The following is a 25298-nucleotide window of genomic DNA, read 5'->3' as shown; positions in this document are numbered from 1 at the left end:
TATACTTGCCAAGATATTTTTAAAAATGCATTTGCAGAGTGACTTAGCAAAACTGAGCAACTGCAACCAGGCTCTCTTGGAGAAAAAGCAATAAAAATCTCCACCAAGTGATAAATTGTGGAATGAGAAGTTTGGGAGGAAGTTTCCCCAGGTGAGTTTTGAGGAAGGTTTTGTGTAGAAAATGGATGGAGTCCAGAATACTGGGTCCTTACTGAGGCAGGAACATGTCACTTGTCATTCTTGAAATTCCATTCCATGAAGAATCTGGCTTATAGTAGATGCTCAATAAATGTGAATGGACTCAGTTAATCAATCAATCAACCCATGCGTGCATGAGTGAACAATTAAAAACAGTAATGGCAGAATGCATTTTTCTCTGTAGGATGTGTATAAAGAAACTCATCTGAAACAGACGTGCCCTTTAGCTTTCAAGAAAATTGGACAGGGTTTAACAAGCAATGTAAATGAGGTTGAGGTACCCAGAGATCTGTGGACATTCTGTTACAGCCGAGCCAGCTGAGGAAGGAAATAGTTTAGAAAAGTTTGCTGATGCTGTTGGGGTCTTGCCAGGCCCTTGAATAAAATCAATCTCTACTTCACCATGGTGTCAGGGAATGGAGAAGGTCTTGAAGCCATGATTTCCTTTCCCCAAGATGCCAGTTTCCCTTGGCCAGTCCACACTAGCCATTCAATGATCTTGTCTAAGCAGATTCACGGCTCTTCTTCTAATTCACCTGTAGCAAGTCTGGGGCCAGACCAGGCCATTAAAAACCACTTCACTGGGCTTCCCTGGTGGCGCCGTGGTTAAGAGTCCGCCTGCTGATGCAAGGGACACGGGTTCGTGCCCCGGTCTGGGAGGATCCCACATGCCGCGGAGCGGCTGGGCCCGTGAGCCATGGCCGCTGAGCCTGCACATCCAGAGCCTGTGCTCCACAACGGGAGAGGCCACAGCAGTGAGAGGCCCGTGTACCGCAAAAAAACACAAAAAAACAAAAAACCACTTCACTAATGTCTCTGGGATGACAGGAGTGAGATAAACTGAGAGGGTGCAGGGGGCAGATAGGTGAGTCGCCCCATCTCTGTTCTGTTCATCTTGGTTTAAGCATTTTTAGGGTGACTTTCTGCCTATTTTCTGGCTGTTGCTAGCAGAGACTAGCATTTTCCCACAAGCTGGACGTCCTCTCAAATCCCTCCAGGCTGTTTGAAGTTGAGGTTCCAAGGAGCTGGACCCAAGGAGAGGAGGGACTTCTCTCTCTTGCATTCGTGTTCCTATGAGTTGGTATTTGTAGGAACGTAAATGACTGCAAATCATAAAACGCTGACAACAGCGGCTTGAATCACCCCCACTGAATCATAAGAAGTCTGTTAGTAGGTTGTTGTTGGCATTGATTCAATAAGCCAGTTCTTTTGGGAGCTGCAGTGGGTCTCATGGTCACTTCCGGCATTCCCAGAAGGGTAAGAAGAAAGGGTGCTTGGGGAAAGGCTTCACTAGGTACAGCCATCTCTTCTTACTAAACTATACAGTTTCCAAAATTCTGCCCCAGCAGACTTTTTATTTGTGTTTCTGAACAGGACTAGTCCCGTAGCTGCAAGGGAGGCTGACAGTGTGTATGTATAGCTTTTCAGCCTCTATAGTGGGAGGGAGCGAGGGAGTGGCAGTAACTCTTGGGTCTCCAATTGACAGCGTCAGCTCACTTTCTACAGCCCACCTTGCGTATCCCCATTTCTTATCTGGGGCCCTGCATCTCATCTGATAACTTACATCTGGAATGTCCACATATGTGAGAAGACACCTTCCCACTTTTGATCACAGGCAGTGGCATGACAGTAAGCCCCAGCTCCATCTGTACAAGAGATACCCTCATGTCTGCTAAGGACTCATGTACCACGCACAGTGCTAGGTACCTTCTGTTTGTTCATTTAAAAAATCCTTACAATGACCCCTTGCAGTGGTTACTATTAAGTCACTTCCATTGTACAGATGAAGAAACCAAGGCTTGGAGTTGTTGAACTTTGTCTAAATAAAAAGAGACGTATTTGGGATTTGAATGTAGGCAATGCCATGCTCTTAGCTGCTCCAAGCATGTGCTCAGCTGGGTTCATTCGAGGTTGGCCTCCTTTCTATAAGAAGCAGCCAGTGACAGTTTTCCCTCTTAGTCACCAGACATGCCTGGGGTCCCTACACCCCACCCTACTTTCAGGGTCTGTTGATACTAATCATCTGGGCCGGCAGTAAAATGACATTTATGAGAATTTTTCCCTTTGAAGTGAGAGTGTTTGCGTACTTCACTTTAAAGCAAGGGAACAAACAAGAGCTCAGGCTGGTAAATAACGGCAGCCTTGGAGAAAGGGCAGGACGCCTGTGGACGCACAGCCTCCACTGCGGCATTTCGAGTCATCTTACGTGGAAAGACCTTTATTTGTCTCCTTTCAAGTGACTTATTAACTCCTTTCCCCTATGTCCATTTCTTTTACCTACAAAGAAACTGGCTAGTTTTTTTTCTTCCGTCCTTCCTTCCTCCCTTCCTTTCTTTTTTCTTTCTTTTTCTTTCTTTCTTTCTTCCTTCCTTCCTTCCTCCCTTCCTTTCTTTTTTCTTTCTTCCTTCCTTCCTCCCTTCCTTTCTTTTTTCTTTCTTTCTTCTTTCTTTCTTTCTTTCTTTCTTTCTTTCTTTCTTTCTTTCTTTCTTTCTTTCTCTCTCTCTCTCTTTCTTTCTTTCTTTCTTTCTTTCTTTCTTCCTTCCTTCCTTCCTCCCTCCCTCCCCCCTTCCTTCCTTCCTCCCTTCCTTTCTTTCTTTCTTTCTTTTCTTTCTTTCTTTCTTCCTTTCTTCCTTCCTTCCTTTCTTTTTTCTTTCTTTCTTACTTTCTCTCTCTCTCTCTCTCTTTCTTTCTTTCCCTCTCTCTCTCCCTCTTTCTCTTTCTTTTTCAGCCCTCCTTTACAGTTCATGTTTACTTCCTCTTCCCTATATTTTCTTTGGGATTGGAGAATATTCTTCCCTATTCTCAGGTTACAGTATTTGGGCTCAAGATTTGGAATACAATAGAACTTTGGAATACTAGCGCTGCCACTTGCTAGCTGTTTGACTTCATGCCAGCAGCAACTTCTCTGAATCTCAGTTTCCTCCTCTATAAGTTGGGGATAATAATATCTACCTCCAGGATTGCTGAGGTGAGAGAACTGGTCACTCTAGAATGCTGAATTTGATGAGAAAAGGGAATGTGCTCTGTCTACCTTCTCTAGGTTAAGCTAAGAATCTCATTGGTCCTCCCCCAGGTTTTCATATGTTAATATATATTATGGATATATTATCCTATCTTATCCTATTTACTCTATCCATCCATCCATCCATCCATCCATCCATCAATCATCCAACCACCATCCATCCATCTATCCAGCCACCCATCCACCTATCTATGCATCTGCATATCTATCTAGCTGATATATGTCCAAAATATACAACTTACCCTTTCACTGCTATCACCTGCGTTAAGTCACCACCATTTTCCCCCTGGATTATTTCAGTGGCCTCCACAAAGACCTTTGTGCTTGCCTCTGTGTTCCCCTTCAGTTCTATTCTCAATATGGAGGCTAGATTTGTTCTGTTAAAACATAAAATCATGTCAGTTTCTGCCCCAAACCTTCCAGTGGTTCCCATCTCACCCACAGTAAATGTCAAGCTTTTATTAGGACCCAATGCCTTATACCTCAGACCTCATCTCATTCTCTCTCTGTTCCAGCCACACTGGCCTCCTTGTTGCTCCTCGAACCTTCCAGGCACACTCATGCCTTGAGGACTTCTCACTCGCTCTTCCTTTGTCTGGAATGCTCTCCTGTCAGATGTCCTTAGAGATTCCTCACTCCCTTCAGGTCTTTGCACAGAAGTCCCCTTCTCAGGGAGAGCTTCTCTGATCGCCCTATTTAATATTGTCACCCCTTTCTGACCCCAATATTTCATGTCCCTTCCTTATCCTCTTTATTTTCCCATTAACACTTATTACCATTTAACATACTACATATTTTGTTTACTGTCTCTCTCCTCAACTAGAATATAAACTCTGTGAGGGCAGGAGTTACTGGGTGAATGGATGGATGATAGATGGATGGATGGATAGATGGATGGAGGATGGATCAATGGGTGAACATCTTCAAAGGTATATAAATGGGATTTTTGTTCTTTTTTTTTTTTGCTGCACGCGGGGCTCTCACTGTTGTGGCCTCTCCCCTTGCGGAGCACAGGCTCCGGACGCGCAGGCTCAGCGACCATGGCTCACGGGCCCAGCCGCTCCGCAGCATGTGGGATCCTCCCGGACCGGGGCACGAACCCGTGTCCCCTGCATCGGCAGGCGGACTCTCAACCACTGCGCCACCAGGGAAGCCCCGTGCTTTTTGTTCTTTGCCACATTCCTTTGCTTACAGTTCCAGTACCTCAAAAGTGTTTGGCCTATAGTTGGTCCTCAAAAAATGTTGAATTAGATGTGTCTGTGTGTGTGTGTGTGTGTGCATGTATGTGTGTAACAGTCACTATTACACAATACTGGAGGAAATGACCTTTCCCAAGTGCAGTTTTATACTATGTATAAAAAGTTTTTACAATGTGTATCCACGTGGGGACACAATACTAGTTTTTCAAATATATTCAAAGAAAATTTTCAGAGTGTTTAACAATTTAGCTCTAAAGATGTTCATGCATTGTTCACAATGGTAAAAAAAAAAAAATAGACAAAAAAAGAATTGGAAAACAACTGAAATGTCCAGCAATTGGAGAATGGTTAAATACAGTAAAGGATTCTATATGTAGCCATTAATGCAATGCTGTAGAAGTCTGCTGATTGACAAAGAATGTCCTGGGCGCATTAAAAAGTACACAAATGCATAGAAAGATACCTAGAAGACAAGGCAATCGAATATCAACAGTAACCTGTCTTGGGGAATGTGTGTAATTTTTTAAAATTGAAGTATAGTTGATTTACAGTGTTGTGTTAGTTTCTGGTGTACAGCAAAGTGATTTAGTTATATATATTCTTTTTCATACTCTTCTCCATTATGGTTTATTACAAGATAGTGAATATAGTTCCCTGTGCTACACAGTAGGGCCTTGTTGTTTATCTATTTTATATATAATGGTTTGTATCTGCTAATGCCAAACTCCTAATTTATCACTCTGCCACCGCTGCCCCTTTGGTAATCATAAGTTTGTTTTCTATGTCTGTGGGTCTGTTTCTGTCTTATAAATAAGTTCATTTGTATCTTTTGTTAGATTCCACATATAAGTGATATCATATGATATTTGTCTTTCTCTTTCTGACTTACTTTACTTAGTATGATAATCTCTAAGTCCATCCATGCTGCTGTAAATGGCATTATTTCATTCTTTTTTATGGCCGAGTAATATTCCATTTTACATATACATACACACACACACACACACACACACAGACACACCCCACATCTTCTTTATCCATTCATCTGCCAATGGACTTTTAGGTTGCTTCCATGTGTTGGTTATTGTAAATAGTGCTGCTGTGAACATTGGGGTGCATGTATCTTTTCAAATTAGAGTTTTGGTCTTTTCTGGATGTACTCCTAGGAGTGGGATCCTGGATCCTATAGTAGCTCTATTTTTTAGTTTTTCAAGGAACCTCCATACTGTTCTCATAGTGGCTGCACCAATTTAGAAAGTGTGTAATTTTAATCTATTTGCATTGTTTTATCTTTTTTCTATAAGAAACTCATATAGGTTTTGTAATTTTCAAAATAAAGTTTTCAAAAAAGAAAGTTCCAACCAAAGAATCCTTTTTCAAAGTGACCTCCCATGGACGAGGGCCACACTAGATCTACCAAGCTTAGAAAAGTGATCATAATAGACACTGAAGGCCAACGGATTTGCATTTTACTAGCTTCCCATCCTCCTACTAACCCAATGTTTGTTCTTCCTGCTTGCCCGTATATGTGTCCCCAGAAGTTAAAATGAAGTAGAGAGCGAAGACAGTTTATGTAGTTCACTCACTCAGACAAATCCACTCTTGGTGGGGAAGAAAAAAAACGCACCTGACCATAAATGACTCAGGTTGGAAGTTTCCATGGATCTTGTTCACCTCACGGCCACTCCTGTGTTCACCAGGCAGGTTTAGGATTCAAGGATCCTCTGGAATAGTAGGTGGATAAAGCCTTTCAAGTATTCCGAGTCCTACAGTAGCTCCTTTTTAACTCCTTAGAGTGGACAGGAGGATGGTGAAGAGCGGGGATCAGAAAACACTTTCTGTAAAGAGCCAGACTGTAAATATTTTCGATTTTGCAGGTCATAAGGTCTGTGTCATAACTATTTGGCTTTGTTATAGTGTGAAAGCAGCCATAGACAGCATGTCATGATGGGTGTTACTGAGTTCCAATATGATTTTATCTACGAACACTGAAATTTGAATTTCATATAGTTTTCATGTGTCACAAAGTGTTCTTCTGATGTTTTTTCGACCATTTAAAATAGAAAACCATTCTCAGCTAGTGGGCTATATGAAAGTCAGTGGTGGACTGGACTGAGTCCGTCGACCCAGGAATAAAATGCAGATTTATACTTTTGGAATTACTATTATTTTTAATGATGTGGAAATCTTGATTTTTTTTTTTTTACTTAAATAACGATGCTTTTGATAATGCAGAGTACCAGATGCCGTGGAATTATCTATTTCTCTGATGCACGACATGTAATTTTAAAACTGGCTAAGATGTTGTGTCAGATCAATTGATAACTGCAATGTATAAAACATATGAAACTAATTCCGGGAAATACGTTATATTTATGTCCTTGGGTCTGAGTTTCTGAGCTCTCTGTGTTTAGGGATGGAATTTGGTTTATTCAAGAAGTAGCAGGTTATATATCTTGATGGCTACATTAGCTCAATATTTCCTCTCCTTTCTGGAGCAGGTAAACTCTGCAGACTGTTTCAGTTCGCAGCAATTACATTTGCTTATCACTATGAAACGGAATTTCATTTGAAGCCAGCTATTAATGTCTAAAATACACTTCCAGGAAATCGTTTTGAACATTTTATTTATTAAAAAGAACTCGATGTTTGTTCAAAGGCATTGAGTAATTTACAAAGTCCGGTATTAGATATTTTATGAGGCAATATAAAAATGCCATTTTCTAAGACCCCCATTGCCTAATTGTGCTGTATTACATTCAATGTCAGAATAAGGCGCTATGTTGTATTTGGCCGTTATGCCAGTAATCAGTAAGGTTATTAGAGAAGCAAACACACAGACAAAAATACCTTCCAGTTTCCCCAGCCACAAATTCTTCTGATTTGCGGATTTGTTTTTATGAAGCATCTTCAAAGGTATACAAATGAAGCCGCTTTAAACACTTTCAATGGCTGCATTTCATAGAAAGAGAAGAAATCTGGGGATTTGAGAACCTATGAAAAATCTAGGACATATACCACCATAACAGACCCTATCAGTACCCCACTAATATACCCTCAACATTCACTATTCTAGAACATTCCTATAGTGCCAACTTCAAGCACCCAGTGAGGATCAGTTTAGAAATCTTGGGGAATTAATGCCCCAGGAGCAGGCTTCTACCAATGACAGGTGGGTGTTGAAGAAATACCCCAGCTGCACCTCTCAGGGGGCATAACTCTGAAGCACTCTCTGTACAGTCTCCCAGACCTCCTCATAGGATTTAGTTCCCAGTTGGCCCCCATAGGATCTCTCCGTAATTCAGTGTATCAGTTATCCATTGCTGCATAACAAGTTATCCCCAATCTTAGTGGCTTAAAGAAACGAATGTCTATTCTTTCATTGTTTCTGTGGGGCAAGATGTCAGAGGTGCTTAGTTGGGTGGATCTGGATTAGGTTCTCTTAGGAGGATGCAGTAAAGATGTGGGCCAGGGCTGCAGTCATCTCTAGCTTGACTGGAGCTGGTGGGTCTGCTTCCAAGCTTACTGCCATGGCTATGGGCAGGGGGCCTCAGTTGCTCACCACTTGGGCCTTCCCATAGGACAGCTTGAGTGTCTCCTGATGTGGTTGCTGGAGTCCCCTAGAGTGAGTGATCCAAGAGGGACAGAGACCAAGATGGAAGCTGAGGAGCCTTTGATGAACTCATCTCAGAAGTGACCCACAATCACTGTCACTTAATTCTTTTCATTAGAAGCAAGTCACTACATCCTGCCCAGTCTCAAGGGGAAGAGGATTAGGTTTCATTACATGCTCCTTAAATTGATCTCTTTCCCTTTGCTGTCACTTCTACACTTCTTTACTGGTGCTTCCTGGAATCACCTCCCAGATAAACTAACCTTATCTTAGGGTTTTCTCTGGGGAAGCCTAACCCAAGACAGCTAACAGCACCGACCGCCAACAGCAATAGTAACAACAGAAACTACTACTTATTGAGTCCTTACTATGTGCCGGGCACTGAATAAACCATTTAAAAAAAAAAACCTTTATTTTTCACAATAATAAGATATTTTTATCTTTGTTTTATAAAGCAAACTCACAAAGATAAATAACTTATTACTCAAGACATTCAGCTAGCAAATGTCAAACTATTCAAATATTCAACCAACAGTCAGTCACAGTTCTGGGTATTATAGATACAATAGTGAAACACTGCAGCAGATAAAATACTTTATATAAATATTATTTCTACTCTTCAACCACTTACAGTCTGGAGGGAGAAGTAATAAATAAGTCATCAAAGAAATAAATATAACATTACAAATTGCAACAAGTGCTATTGTGAAAGAAAAGGACCAAGTCTGTAAGAGAGGCTAACTAACCAGCAGATCTACTGTAGCTAGGAGGTCCAGGAGGGCTTCCTGGAGGTAGTGACAATTACTCTGATGCCTGCAGGACAACAAGGAACCGATAGTTGAAGAGTGGCAGGAAAAGCGTTCTAGGAAGAACGAACCACATGTTTCCTTAAATCCAGACTCTGCAGCCTCCCATCTGGCCCAACAGGTCGCAGAGGATCCCTAGGAGAAGCTGAAAGCTCAGAGGAGTCTCTGAGGCTGACCTGAGATTGTCCTTCCTACACCTCATCACCCGACCTGGCATTGGGGCCAAGGGGACATATCCCACAGTCGAGGGTAAAATCTTTGATGGAGAAGACAGTTTGTGGTTGGACCATGAGGCACTCTGAGGGTGGAAGCTGCCGTGGAGGAGTGAAGAGCTGCTCCATCTATGGGTAAGGATGGACTAGCTAGTCCACAGCACTAACTGTGTCTCAGGTGTTCTAGGCACTGTCACAGATGCACACCCTGGGTAATCTTTGTAACTACTCTCTTCCCTTTCCACGGGAAGAAATAGCAGCTCAGAGAGCTTATGCCACTTGGTCAAGGTCACCCAGGAGATAAGTTAACTGACTCTAAAGCATCTGCCATTTGTGCTCTGTGGCCTGATGCCCTTCTTAGAATATGACAACAGCTGTCCAGAGAAACTAACCATTTGTCTTTCCTCCCAGCCCGGGACATTTCTGTCCTCTGTATTAGTCACGGTAGACTAGTTGCTAAAGCAACAGCCAGCACCCCAACATGGCTCGACTCAAAACAAATGTGCTTCTTGCTTGCTGGGGGCAGCGGTGGGCGGGGAGGACCCCGCTCCAGGCCATCGTTCAGGGCCCCAGGGGCCTTCCATCTTGGACCCCACCTCCTTCTATGCCTTAGCTTCCTGTCCACCCAGAAGGCAAAGGGGACATGGGGGAAGAGTGTGAGGGTCATGACAGAGAGGTTTGGATGAGGGCAGCCAGGCGTAGAAGTGGCGTGCCACACAGCTGCTCCGGTTCTTGGGCCAGAATTCTATCACGTGGTCCAACCTAACTGCAAAGGAGGCTGGGAGATGTGCTCTAGTGGGGATCCCGGGAGGAGGAGATCAGCCAGCCACTCTCAGCTGCATCTTTTAACCACCTCCCAAAAGAAATGGCAATAACTAAAAACAACTTTTATCGAAGCTCTTTTCCACGTTCTGCCTTATTTTAGTTTTAGAACATTTGGAGACAGTAACAGGAGCAAATAAATGCATATGGTGCTGGTTAAGGTCATTCTAGTAACTTACTTAGACCTCGCAGTGCCTCTGTTAGGGGGTAGTATTATTACCTGCGTTACAGAGATGAGAAGACCGAGGCACAGAGAGGTGCAGTCACTTGCTCAAGTCACACAGCTCCTCAGTGGTGGAGCTGGGATTTGAACCCAGCCTACCCAGCTCCAGAGACCATGCTTTCCCCCACAACCTTATACTGCTTCTGAAGGGGAGACATTGCATCATTGCCATTTTGCAGATGGGGAAGCTGAAACCCAGAGAGTTTGAATTTCTTGCTCGTGATCTCACAGCCAGAGTCTGGATTTGAACCCAGATCCTTTGTCTTTTCTAAGCCAAGCCTGGAGGGCCACGCCCAGGACAGAGCTGGCCTTGTTTTGATCCTCCTTCAGAAGAGTGACTGTAATTGTGCTGTCCAGTGTGATAAAAATCTTGGAAGCCTCTGAGGCTGCAGGAGGCTCTTCCCAGACCCTCCCCCTTTCCCTTTCCTAATCAGCCCGGAGACGCCGGCAGGACGGCGGGCGGCAGCCAATGGACAATTAGCGGAGAGGGCTGTCCCGCTTGGGCTGGGCCCTCCATCAGGGCCCTAAGTGTCTGGTTATTAAATCACAGCTCTGCCTGGAGCCGGCTCTGCCCCCCTCCTCCCCCCGGACATCACACACAGCCCAGTGTGAGGTGGCCCCCTGGGATGCAGCTCAGCTCAGCCCACCGCATCCGGGGAAAACACAAGCAGAGAAAGACAGGAAGGCATTCCGGGCCAGCACAAAGGCCTGGGCGTCAGCGGCTGGACGGCTGGGCACATTCCTCTGCTCAACAACAAAGGGGATCACGAGTACCTCCTGTGTTGCGTGCAGGTCAAGCCTCTCACCTCTCTGAGCCTCAGTTTCCTCCTCCATACAATGGGGATGTTTCCAGTATCTGACCCGCCAGCATGAAATGAAATGATGCACATAAAGGGTTTAGCTTCTCGCCTGGCAGCGTAAGAGCCTCACCAATGCTAACAGCTGATGGTTAAAATGCAGATTCCTGGGCTCAGTTCCATATCTACAGAATTGTGACTAGAGCCAAGGAATCTGCATGTATAGGTTCTATGGCTGGACTGGGTGCACAATAAAGGTGGAAAAAGAATGCTCTTGAAGAGAAGTCAGCACACGTTTTCTCTAAAAGTCCAGAGAGTCAATATTTTCAACTTTGCTGGTCACCAGCTCCCAACTTCTCACTCTGCTGTTCCAATCAGAAAGCAGCCACAGACCATATGCAATTGGATGGGCCAGGCTGTATTTCAGTAAAACTATTTATGGTTGCTGAATTGTAACTTCTGTATCATTTTCACGTCTTGAAATATTTTTCTTTTTTAATTTGCTTCTCGACCATTTAAAACATCAAAATCATTCTTAACTCACAGCGCATATAAAAATAGGCAATGTACCAGGTTTGGCCCGAGGGCCACAGTTTGCCAACAGTTCTGGGACAGGACTATTGCTTAGATATATAGTCAGCCACCTGGGTAATTGAAAATTTTCTAGCATCCACATTTAAAACAAAGCAAAAAAAAAAAAACCGGATGAAATTATCTTTATAGTATATTTTATTTCACCTAGCATATACAAAATACTCATTTTAATATGTAATCAATATAGAAGGATTAATGAGATATTTTCCTTTTGGTTTTTTTGGCCAAGATTGTTGTGTGTTTTACAATTCCAGCACATCTCAATCTGGATAGCACATTCCAAGCGCTTAATAGCCACGTGAGCTAGTGGCCCCCATACAGCACCTCTCTGCTTCAGATAACGTGGTTTCCGTTTATTGTTGTGTAAGGCTTGGCCATCTTCCCATTTCACAGAAAGGAGAAACTGAGGCCCAGAGAGCTCAAGTATCTTGTCTGAGGTCACACAGCAAGGCAGGTGGCACAAAGTACTTGCTGTGACCTCTCAGAGGTCAGGGGTCCCTGATAGGCAGAGATAAGAGAAGATCAGCCAGTGAAGGACCTACTAGGAGCCAGGGCCTGCGTGAATCTCCCAGCAGTTCTGGGAGTGCATAGGATGATGGACTGGCTGCACATTACAGGCTAAAGGACTGAAGGTCAGAGAGGTGGGGAGACTCGCCCCCAGCTGGTTAAGTGGCAGGAGGAAGCTTTAAGGCAGACCCAAGGCCTGCACTAATACCCTTGCTATACTGCCTGCTTGGGAAACGGGGCACATGGCAGTTAGACACCCTTTATCAAGCAACTACTACATTCCAGGCATCGTGCTACATCTCCATTCATGAGAAGTGTGGGAATCCCAGGCCTGTCTTTAATGGCCCGGCCACTCATGGCTCTGTCCTTCCTCTGGTAGGATCCAATATCACGCCTTCCCAATTCCTAATACCCACCCCCCTCACCCCGACACCTGATCTGTCATCAGTAAATTCTCCTTTGCTCTCTTGCTTTAGCTGAAGTCTGTTTCTCTCCTTTGAGTCTTGCTGCCCCCACTCCTAGGGCTTTCAAATGATGCGAGCTTTCTCTCTCCCCTCCCTGCTTATTACTGAGCCTGGAACGGACTGGGTGCCCATTGTCCCTGCCTCCTCCTGAAATCTCATCCCTCTGAAGCCTACAGCACAGGGCTCTTTTGCATTCCTTCTGGTTGCCACCATCTACCATCCGTGGTCCCTCCCCTTTGTGTCAGAAGGTTGTGGCTCACCTGTGCTCAATTCAGTGTCCATCCATGTTGCTGCAAATGTCAATAGTTCATTCTTTTTTTATGGCTGAGTAATATTCCATTGTATATATGTGCCACATCTTCTTTATCCATTCATCCGTTGATGGACATTTAGACTGCTTCCATGTCCTGGCTATTGTAACTAGTGCCACTATGAACATTGGGGTGTATGTATCTTTTGGAATTAGAGTTTTCATCTTTTCTGGGTATATGCCCAGGAGTGGGATTGCTGGATCATATGGTATCTCTATTTTTAGTTTTCTAAAAACCTCCATACTGTTTTCCACAGTGGCTGCACCAGTTTACCTTCCCACTAACAGTGTAGGACGGACGGAGGTGGGCACTGTTATTAACTCCCATTTTACAGCTGAGGAAACTGAGGCTCAGATACAGTAGAGTCTTGTGTCCAAATCTGCAGCGTGAGGAGGTGGCAGAGCAGGATGTGGACTCGGGTCTGTCTGACAGTTGCCTGTCTCCTTGGCTGAACTACGCTATTCATCCCACACTGTCATCCTGGCCTGCCTGCTGGAAGCGGTGGAAAGCGGAAGCCCATCCAGCTGGGTTGAAGCAGCTGAGAGCTGGGGCCACAGTCAAATGCTGCGGCTCCCAGCTCTGTGACCTTGGCCACGTACTTGCTTTGCTAACCCTCAGATTCCCCATCCAAAAAATGATCATCACACCTAATTCACAAATGTCCACTTTGACTCAATCTGCTAAAACCAGCCACCTTCCTCAAAGCCGCATTCTGGTCCTCTGTCTCCTAAGACTGACTTTTCCCTTCCTCATGAGCCCCAGTCCTGGCCCCTCAGGGTCATGGACAGCCTTACTCTGCGTCCTACCTAAGGCCCATCTGCCTCTGGCTCACAGGCCCCAGGTGGGGAAAGACTCCCATATTCCCTGGTAACTATGCTATCACCCATCACCTCCTGAATGTCAAGTCCCAGAGTCCCCCAGTTCCTCCACCATGCAGTTCCACTCTCCCCATGGACAGGCCCTACCGACTGAGCATCTCTCTAATTAGGGATGTGGATCCTGGCTCCGCCACATACTGGCTGCCTGTGTGACCATGTCCAGAGCTCTGTTTGCCCATCTGCAAAGTGTGCATAACAGTGCTTTGCTCAGGGGGTTTGTGTAAAAGCTGGAAACAGATGCAAAAGCATGGAGCAAGCACCACCCCTGGCTCAGAGCAGAGACTCGTACCCAGATGCAGGCACCATCAAACAGACCTAGATTTGAACCCCACCTGTGTTTTCTGCCAGCTCTGTGGTTTGGGGCAAGCAATATAATCTCTCTGAACTTGTTCTCTCCTCTTTCAAATGTGGGTAAAATGCCACTTCTCTTATTAGGTGTCATGAGGATTATCACAGACAGATAGTGTCTGTGACAGAGAATGCTTTAGTGCTCACAATGATAGGACACACATCTGGACTACATTTCCCAGCCTCCCTTGCAGTTAGGAGGTGGTCATGTGATAGAGTTCTGGCCAATGGAAGTTGGGCTCAGCCTCTTAAAAAACGACATAGTCCTCCACACCCTTTCTTCCCTCAACTGTCAGCTAGACGCAAAAATCAAGGGATTCTGATGACCTGGAACCCTGGACCAGCAGCATCAACATCTCCTGGAAATGCATATTTTGGGGTCCCACTCCAGACCTATTGAATCAAATACTTTGGAGCGGAACTCAGTGATCTGTGTTTTTAAAAGCCCTCCGGGGGATTCTGATGCACACTCACATTTGAGGACCTCTGCCCTAGAAGATGGCAAAGACACAAGTGAGAAAAAGCCTGGGGCCCTGATGGAGCGGAGCACAGCCCTGCTGGCCCACAGTTAAACCACCGAGTTTTGGGGATTGCTTGTTACAGCAGCTGGCCTGCCCTGATTAATATTGTTTTTATAGTAATTGGCATAGACCTGGCACTAAAAAATTGGATCCTGTTATCATAGCTCTTCCATCCTTTCTCAAGGGTTTAGCCTAGGAGTTTGGGGGGAGTGTTGAGGGACTAGGCAATGATGGAATGATGTACTGGGGACATTGCTGCATTTGCAATTGGTGAGTAAAACACCTGCAATTGGGAATGAATTCTGTTGGCGTTGCAGAGGCTGGGGTTGGGTGGAGGAAGGCTATCGCTCCCCACAGTGACCTCCCCAAGCAAGGCGGCAGGAAGCCGGAGACAGGCATCAGCCCAGCATCCTCCAATTAGCTGCCATCCTTGACCCCATCAGGGCTGGAGGAAGTGCTGGAGCTTTCCGGCACTCAGGCCCACCTGCCTGGAGGGCTGGCGGGCTCAGCAGCTGGGGTGGTGACACCTGAAGGTCCTGGCCTAACAGAGCCCCACTTATTCCAGGGATCTGCAAAGGGTTAGTGGGTGGGGGGCCGGGCAACAGGGAGGAAGTGTCAGGGAGCAATCACATGGGGGTCAGTATGACCTCTCGGCCCACCCTCAGGGGCAGACATGCCACGTGTGGGCCAGGCCAGACCTTGTTTTCTTGGAGTTCTGGGGAAGGAATTGCTCTAGCAGTTGGGAAATCTCTACTTGCTAGGAGCTCCAGTCTGTGCAGTTGGAGGAGAGGATTCAGGGTCCCTGTAGCTGCCTGTTATTTGGGTGGGGAAGGTAACCGGGCATCTGCAGTCCACCTGGACACCTGGGGCTGGTCCTCACGGTTCTCCATCCCTCCTGATGGAGCATGTTTATCAGTGGCACACCGATGCCGGGAATGATGCTAAGTGCTCGTGGTAATCTCATTCAAGACTCGGACATCCCTCCTCTCCCCATTTTACAGGTGAGCAGGTGGAGGCAGAGTCATTCTGGCCGTCGTGGGGAGCGTGCACAGAGAGAATGCAGGGTCTGCTATGGGTCTGGTACCCACGTCTAGTTAAGGAAGCAAGTCAGTGTCAGGAGGCTGCTGTAGGCATCCAGGTGAGATAGGACATTGCTTTTGGCTGGGGAAAGTGAGGTGAGATGAAGCAAAACAAGCAGAGTGAGTGCTGTGTAGGAATTACACTGTGCAGGATCTGATCATAGATCCTACGTGGGGAAGGCAAGGAAAAACAAGGAATTCGGGTAGCCTGGGTTTCTCAGCTGCTTGTGTTTTCATCCAGGAAACAACCACTGACTCCTACGGTTTCTGGGACTCTTTGGGATGATGAGATAGAAAGGATGTTTCTTTTCAAATGTTATATAGTTTTACATAGAAATTAAGAAAGAGTCTCAATTTACTAAAGAGGGCAAAGCAGGTGAAAGTCCTAGTCAACGAGTTTTCCCAAAATATCCTGAAAACTAGTGATTAAAAGAAGCTATTTTTTTGTATTATATTTGTAATTCACATGCCTGGGATTGAAAGCAGGATTTGTCCCCTACTTGCTGTGTGACCTTAGACAACTCACATCACCTCTCTGTAATTGGAGGCAATAATGCCTTCTTCCCAGAAGTGGAGTGAGAAGTAATTAAGATGTATGTCCCAGGAATCTCCAAAGAATGGAACATTAGGCGATTTAAAAGCATATATATATATGTGTGTGTGTGTTTAGTTTTATTACTATATATACAGTAATAAAAATTTATAAAATATATTTATACTGATATATATATATGTATTTATGCTAGTGTATTTTTTGGAGAAAACATAAAAGTAAAACTAGCATTGTGATTTCCCAGAAACCATTGCTTAAAGTGAGATTAAGAAAAAAAATGATATGACTAATAATCCGGGTGGTACCTAAATATTGTGAAGATGGGAAGATGGGTCCACAGCCAGCTGAGGTTTGGGAAGCCCCCAGAAAGCGGATGCAAACGTGTCCAGCAGCTTTGGGTGCACAGTGGGTGCTAAATGCCAGTGGATGGATGTCTTTGGAGAATGCGCCAGCCAAGGGTCTCTGGCTGCTTTTCCGCTGTCTCCTGCAGTATTGCCCTTGGCCCCCTGCCCTCCCCTCCCCTCCATCCAGCCTTTACAAGTTGATGAAGACTGTCCTGCCCCCACCAGGGCTCTGGGCTGGTCCCCGAAGAAGATTAAACGAGATGAATATTTCATGGGCCTCAACTGACAGCTGCTGAGGACCTGTTGTGGGTCTGGCGCCCACATCTAGTTAAGGAAGGGGGGCAGGCGGAGGGGCGGGGGAGGAAGAGGCCACAGCCGAGCCATTGATCCGCTGGGCCCAGTCTGCACGGAGGAAACACTGTGTTCCCAGCTCCCGAGGCAAAGGCAGCAAGTAATGGGCTTTAAGAGGCACAGGGGCCAGTGGCAGCCTGGTCACCCAGCCCCTTTGGGGCCTGCAGAGGCTCCACCAGGCCCCCGAGGACCCATTTCCCCGTCTCCAGCTGTGGCCCCCTCTGTCCTCGTGGTGCCGGCCCAGTCGTCCTCCTAACGGCTGAACTCAGTGTTTCTGACGCCTACGACTCATCACCCCATTAAAGCCTGTCGCCAAGCTCCCTCCGCCAGGGGACCCAGACGACGGGCTGGTGAGGCGCCTGTCATCCTGGGGTCTCTAAAGGGTGGGTGAAGACCCCAGATACCCGCAGACTGACCCCTAGAGCTGACTGTGACACTGTGGAATTCTCCCTTCCGTCCGCTCCTTGGTTGACGAGACTGTGGGTGGAGACAGTTCTACTGGCCAGGCTGCAGTGGGGATTTCTCGCCCGTCTTACCCAGCTGTTCCTACATCCAGAGCTGCTCAGGCCACTTAAGCCCACTTCTCTTTAACAGAGATGGCTGGTAGTGAGAATGCCTTCCAGAGCCTCACTCTAGCAAGAAGAGAAAGACTTTTTCGGTACCCCAAGACTTAAAAACGATTCAGCAACAATAAAGAGCAGGCAGAGGCATCAGAGTCTGGTGGTTAAGGGTGTGACTTGGTGTAATAATTTCCTATTGCGGCTGTTACAATGACTCCAAACTTGGTGGCTTAAAAAAACACATATTTATTCTAGTTCTGGAGGAATAGGAGTCCAAAATGGATTTCATTGGACTAACATCCAGGTGTCGGCTGGGCTGTGTTCCTTTTGGAGACTCTGGGGGAGAATCCCTTCCTGGATTTGTCCTGCTTCGAGAAGCTGCCTGCATTCCTTGGCTGGTGGTACCTTGCTCCGCCCTCAAGGCTGGCAGCATAGCATCTCTAATCTCTCTCTGACTCTGCTTCCATACTCACGCCTGCTTCTCTGACTCTTAAGGACCCTTGTGATGATATCAGGATAATCCAGGATAATCTCCCCATCTCAAGGTCCTTAATTTAATAGTGTCTGTAAAGTCCTTCTTGCCATATAACCTAACATATTGGCAGGTTGCAGGGATGAAGATGCAGATATTGTGGGGGTGCCATGGTTCTGCCTATGGACAAAACTTCTAGGTACCTGACTCTGTTACTGCCAACTGTGACCTTGACTAAGAACTTCATTTCTCTGAGGTTCATCTTCCTCTGCTAACCGGATCACTGGCAGATGAAACAATACATACGAAGCGTCTGGCATCTGTAAGCGGCTCGTCCCTCAATGAATATTTATAATTTGGTGAGTGTTAGCAACTCAAGTTGATTGAGGCACGTGCTTTCTGCTCTGGGGTGTAGGTACTGGTTTATAGTCAGATTAAGTGAGCGTTCTAATTTTTAAATTTCAGCCATAAAGGTCAGTAGAGTTGCTCAGGCTTAAGGGCAGATAGGGGACCTGGTGGCCTGAGACTGCCCCCTTCCCCACTTCCATGCCCACTCCTAGCCTTCAGTGGCAATTTGAAACCACAGATCTAGAGAGGAAAGAATTTCTGAGGTTCAGCTTTCTCACCTATAAATGGGTAAGGTATAGACTCCCATGCAGGATTTTTGGGGGAGCCTTGGAGAGGCTGCCTGGCAGAGAGTAAGCACATAACGCCAGGGTGTGGGCACCAGTGGTGCTTTTTTGAGGATTCTGACCCTCTGCTCTCATATTAATTCTGCCCTTGTGAGTTTTGTTCAAGCCTGGAACGAATAGGTGCTCTGTGGGCTGAGTGCAGGGAAACAGATATCTGGGTTTTTCCTCCCAAACTCCACCTGGGTTTGTTTTAATGTCCCTTAAAGCCTGCCACCTCCATAAACCAGCCTAGCTTCTGGCCATGGCACAGTGGATGCCACACACCCGCACCCTTGAACCTGGGACCAAAAAAAAAAAGACAGGCCTGGAGAGAAGAGGACCCATCTTCCTTGAGGAGCAGGTCTTGGCTTCAACAGTCAGAGCTGGCTGCCTCTCAGTCCAAGGCCATTGCAAATCTGCCTGCATGCAAATCTCTGCTCTAGACTCCTTTGGTTCTGTGTGTCCTTGGGCAACTAACATCCCCTCTCTGATCCTGAGTTTCCTTGTTGCAGTGGGTAGTGAAGATTCCCTGGGATAATGCACGTAAGGGCTTAGCTCAGGGTCTGGTCTCCGTCGTTTATGTTCAATAATTATACATGAGTACTTTTATGATTCTTAGCCAGCAATGAATTTTATTATTATTAGCCATTGACCAGAGGGAGCATGAAAAGGAAACAATGACTCTAAACTGCACTCAGTGCTAAAGAAGTACCAGGGTTTCTTTCCAATGATGCCTTGCGTGTCGAAAGCAAATATCCCAAACTGCGTCGAGAGGAGAGAACTCCCATCTTTTGCATCCCTGAGCCTCTCAGAATCTCCTGATTCTTCAAGTTGGAAAGTCTTTCTTAAGGAGGCACAAGAGGAGAAAGCAGGGTCCAGCCTCAGTCTTGCCAGACCGTTCTCTCTCTGGGTTGCCGATGGGAGCCAGTGACCGTTTGTGTGTGCTTGTCCTCTGGCCCTAAGGTGTTGCCTGTGGCCAGGTGACTCTGGACATCGGGGGAAGCTCTCAAGCATTAAAAAATAGGGAAGAAGGAAAAGGAAGAAGAAAAGAAAGAATTGGGGAAACCTGTCCATTATGGGGAAAACATCACCTATTGAATGTTCATTAGTGTTTTTAACAAAAATTGCTGTGCCGTTAACTTCCAACGGCAATCTTGGGGACTTGCCAGTGCAGTCCCGCAGCCTAGCTTAGGCAGCCCGTCGGTGCTGGGTGTGCGGAGTGGACTCAGATGGTAGACCGACTGCGAGCTGGCATTGCCTGAGCCAAGTACAGGCAGCCGGAGGGCGGGGGGAGAGGGTGCCTGAGGAGGAAGGCATTTCAGAAGTGGATATTTATAGCTGGGCTCTTGGAAGAAATGATCCATGGAGAGGGCAGGAGGGGTGAGGTTGCTGGAGCTTGGCCAAGGCTGGGGTGCTGGTTCTTGCCAAGCTGAAATCTTAGTGGCTTGATCCACCCTGGAATCCTGGCTGCCCAGCGGTCGGAAAGATGGAAGAAGCCCGCTGGGGTGTGAGGTGGCGGCAGTCTCACTTCTCCACTCTTGCACTCCTAAACGTGGACCTTGAATCGATTCCTTGCTCTCTGTGGCCTTCATTTTCCCTGACTTTAAGATGGCATAAGGCTCTAATAGAGAGTAAGCATCGTACATATAGTTTTCATATCTTTGTATTCACCGACTGTGGTGGCCAACCTCCAAGATGTTCTTCATGGACCCCATCTTTGGCATCTGTGTCCTTGTGTAGTTCCCTCCCATGCAGAATAGGGCTGACCTGGATCGCCAAAGGGATATTGTGGAAATGATGTTGGTGGCTGAGGCTGGGTCATGAAAGGCACTGTGGATCCTACCTTGCCCTCTCTGGGATCATTTGCTCCAATATCGGGGGGTGGGGGAGTTGGCTGCCACATTGTGAGGACACTCAAGCAGGCCTGTGGAGATGTCCGCTTGTGAGGTGCTGAGGCCTCATGCCGCCAGCCAGGACCGAGTTGCCAACCAGGGGCATGGGTTACAAGCCAATCCTTCAGCTCCAGTCACATCCTCTGATGATTGTAGCCCCAGCTGACATCTTAACTGCAACGTCATGAAAGATCCTAAGCCAGAACTCTCCAGCTAATTCACTCCTGGGTTCCTGGTCCACAGAAATTGTACGAAAGTAAATGACTATTGCTGTTTCTAAACCACTTGGGGTTATCTGTTATGCACCCGTAGATAACTCATTCACCAGCATATTATTAGCTCTTAGCCCAATGTCTGTCACATGGTGGACATCTAATAAATAGCTGTTGGGGAATGGATACATGGTACTACTTCCTAAGGTTGCTTTGCCGGTTCAAGAGATAACCCACAGGAGTTCTTCTGAGTGTCGTACATGGTGACATTATGGGAGTGGCCATCGGGGAATCTGAAGGTTGGTGGTCAGGGAAAGTCTTCTAGGAGAGGAGATGTGGAAGATCCAGGCTCTGGCATTTGGAGGAAAGTCTATGTACCAAGCTCAGCATCCTCCAGGGAAGTGCTTTATGATTCAGGGCAAGAGAGCATCACGGCACATATGAAAGTATGTGGGTGATGTGCTATAGTTCCCGAGAAGTTCAAGGTCACAGAGTGAGCTAATGGCTCAGTGAGTGCCTGGACTAATTTCGATGCAAAAGACACACATCCCCTCAAATTGGCCAGGGTGCCAGTGGGGATTTGTTGACACAAGTATCTGAGAGTCCAGAGGTGGGGCTGACCTCAGAAGTTTAAATGATGACATGCGTTCTCACTCTCTCCCTGTCTCCGGGCTTGGCTTTTTCTGTGTTTGCCCTAGTCTCTCCGTCAGAAGATGTAGCCAGGAAGAGTGGAGAATGGCTGCAGGCAGTCCCAGGCTACCTGGCCAAAGGGCATGCAGAATGCCAGGGAAGGCACCTCACTGGCCTGACTTGCATCACCTTCCAGTCCCTGGCCAGGGTGGCAGCGCCATCAGAACCACTTGGACTGAGTGAACGGGAGTAGCCCCCAAGAAATGGGGCATTTCTGCCCCAGTAAGTGGGGAAGGGATGCTGGACTGAAGCTAAACTGATGAAAAAACTCTCTAGTCTTCCTGAAACCACCATGCTTAACACTCACTCTAGTAATAATACTTGGCCAAGGAACATGATTACTTTGACCGTCTCTGAAATATCAAAAGCCCTGATGATTTGATTGGGTTAAAATGTCATTGTTGTGTTTGAAGTGTATATACGTTCCATTTCTGCTTAAGACAGGTGTCCTAAATGGCAAAATTCTTTCTTTTCTTTCTTTTTTCCTGAGATATAATTGACATATAGCATTATATGAGTTTCAGGGATACCATAGAATGATCTGATATTTGTATATATTGCAAAATAATCACTACACTATGTAGGTAACATCGGTCATCACCATATATAGTTACAAATTTTTTTTTCTTGTGGAAAACGATTTCTTAAGCTGGGTGATGGCTTTTGCAAGTCTTATGTGCACACCACTTATCTAGAGGGGTCTTGTTAAAATGCAGATTCAGATGCAGCAGGTCTGGGGTGGGACCTAAGATTCTGCGTTTCTAAGAAGTCTCCAGGTGATGCTGAGATTGCCAGCCCCTGGACCACCATGCTTTGTGTACCAAGTTAGGGAGGGGAAGTAGTGAATATGACTATACAGAATACAATCTCAGACTTGATAGAGAATCTAGAGGTCATTTTTCACTCTAGAAGCCCTTGTTCAGTTTCTGATGGGCAGCAGGTACTTTCTGTCTGCCTGACTATATGCCACAGCCTCTGCCCCTCCCACGGGCAACTAATCTGTTGAATCCAGAGGCATTTGAGAAGAGGGCTGAAAAGTGGGGATCGGAGGGTCCCAAGAAAGAGGTAAACCCTCTGACAGGCAGAGTCCCACAGTCCCAGGCAAACGCAGAAGAGGTTGACCTGGCTGGAAGGGTTAATACTATTTTGTTTTCCAGGACTATTTGTGATATCGGGTTAGAGCAGGCAGGAGGTCATGGGGGTCAGTCGCGCCCCTGGCCACTCCCTCCTCTCCCCTCCCCCCTGTCCCCTCTATTTGCAGCCTCACTGATTCCTTTAACCAGATGACCCCGGACACTGAGCTTTCCTTGGGAGTTTCCTGCCAGCGCCCTCAGATGCGTTGTAGCCGTCGCCAGCCGTCTCTAGCCCGGCCCTCCAAGGGAGGCGTGTGAGCTAAAAGGCCCTTTGTGGGAGGGGAAACCGTCCGTTGCAATTTGTGCTGTGGTTTCTCTGGACAGGAACAGATCCAGAATAGGGCCCTTTGTCTTCCCTTCTTTATCTTCCCTTTCTTTTCTTTTTGTCTCAAGTGTGCTTTCTCAGCCTTCCTCCTTCCAGTTCTCATCTGGCTTTTCCTTCTTGTCTCCCTTATTTGGGTGTCTGCATATATTCTTCCTTTATTTTTGAAAATTCTGTCTCATGGAATTAGACTTCCGATCAGTTTCCGATAGGAGCTCTTGACCTGGACAAGTAAGACCGTGATTCTGGGAGAATTCTTTAACCTCTCTGAGCCTCCGTTTCTTCATTACCAAAAAAAAGTTAATAATCGAAGCTTTACAGCTTATTGTTGAGAGTTAACCTGAAAATACGCATAAAATCCAGGGTCTGGTATACAGTGGGTGCCCAATAAATGTTAGTTTTACCACATCCTTAAGGCTTTTTCTTTTCCTCTCTTTTGTTCCTTTTCTTCTCTTAGCTGAGTTTCTTTTAATACCTTTCTATTACATTTCTGGAAGATTCACTGTAGGTGGAAAACCTCTGTGCAGAAAGCATGGTGACATGATGACAAGGACCTGGGCCTGCCACTTAATAGCTGTGTTGCCTTTTGGGCAACTGAAGTTCTCTAATCTTCCCTTTCCTCCTCTGCAGAATGGGGATAAGAGTTCTTCTTCCAAGGGCAGTAGTGAGGATGAAACAAGATGATGAGAGAGAATCGCCTGCCATAGAGCCTGGTGGCTGTTACTTGGTCTCTCTCCTGCCACTTACTGCCTCTCTAGCCAGAGAGTTTCATCATTGATCATCACTGATCACGTGGACAGGTTACTTGTTAGTACCAATCTCTCTCCTGAGCCATTTTTCATCCATCCATCCATCCATATACTCATCCGTCAATCATCCACCCTTCCACTCATGTATCCATCCACCTATCCATCTATCCAACCTTCAATCATCCATCCATCCACCCATCCATTCGTTCATTTATTCAGAATGGTTGCATAGTAAGTAATAATGGCCTAAATCATGCCTTATCATAAAATTCTATTTGATAGCCCGAGAAGTAGAAGGAAGAAATAAAAACAACAGCAACAACATGATTTTGGAGCCATAAGGTTCTTCCTTGTAGTCTCTCATGGAGCAGGTGGGGAGGAGGAAAGGGACTTTGACCTCAAGGACAGAACACATGTAGCTGGGTAGCTCAGTGGTTCTGAAACTGGCTTCCAAAGATTCTGTGCTTGTGCCAATGGGGTTTCTGATGGAGGTGCTGCCACTTCAAATAGAGCAGCTCCCCATCTTATCTGCCTTTTATGTTGGTCTCTGTTTAAGATTGAATTTAAAGTGTTTAAGAAAAAACAGTGTTCAGCTGCTAAGCACAGTTTTTTAAAGCCCTTGTATAGCTACACACACAGATTTTGTGGAGTTCGTATCGTAAGCCAGGCAGTGTGCTAACAATTAAATGGAGGATTTCATTTAATCCAATAACAACTCTGTGGGGTTAGTACTATTATTATCTTCATAATAAGTACATAAGCTGAGGCTCAGAGACATCAAGGTACTTGCCCAAGGTCACACAGCAATTGGAGCAGCGGAGCTCAGATCTGAACCCAGGAATTATCACCAAAATGCACCCTGCCTGCAGTAGGAGGCTACTTACCTGGCAAGTGGTGGCCAAAGAAATACCAACCAGGCTTGTGTTCTGGTCTCTCCCTCGGTCAGTTCTTTATTTCCTCCTTGAGATTTTTACAGTGAGCAGCAGAGGGGATTATGGAGCTCAAACATCCAACGACCTAAAATTACAGATTCTTGGATTTAGAAGAAACGGAGGCCAGTGCTTTTCAAATGGAGCCCCCCAGAGCCCAAGGATTCCCTGAGATTTTTCTGAGGCTTCCTCTGGACATGATCAGAGGTCACCATTTCAACTTGGAGGTTTAGCAGATCTGGCTTCACATCCAGGCCTGACCAGACACTGATTGCATGGCCCTGTGGAAGCGACTTCCCTTCTTGGAGACTCTGCTTCCTCATCTGTAAGAGGGAAATACCTAAGTCATGAGGTTATTCTGAGAGTTAAAGAGGAAAGTGCATCTAGAATGTTAGGTAGAGTTACCAGCATATAGGGACCACTAAAATATATTAGCTACCGGGCTTCCCTGGTGGCGCAGTGGTTGGGAGTCCGCCTGCCGATGCAGGGGACACGGGTTCATGCCCCGGTCCGGGAAGATCCCACATGCCGCGGAGCGGCTGGGCCCGTGAGCCATGGCCGCTGAGCCTGCGCTTCCGGAGCCTGTGCTCCGCAACGGAAGAGGCCACAAAAGTGAGAGGCCCGCATACACCACACACACACACAAAATTAGCTACCGTCATCATCATCAACATCACCATCACAACCATCATCATCATCCTTATCTGTGGCTCATATGAGAGTCTACATGGCAAATAGCACTAAGGCTGAAGGGATAGTTTGTAAAACAAAGACCTAAGAAAAACTGTGTAAGAATCCTTAGCTTGGGTTGCAGAAAGAAGGTGAT

Source organism: Leucopleurus acutus (assembly GCF_964270905.1).
Source record: "Leucopleurus acutus genome assembly, chromosome: 13".
Lineage (NCBI taxonomy): Eukaryota > Metazoa > Chordata > Mammalia > Artiodactyla > Delphinidae > Leucopleurus > Leucopleurus acutus.
Note: the sequence above shows the minus strand (reverse complement) of the source record.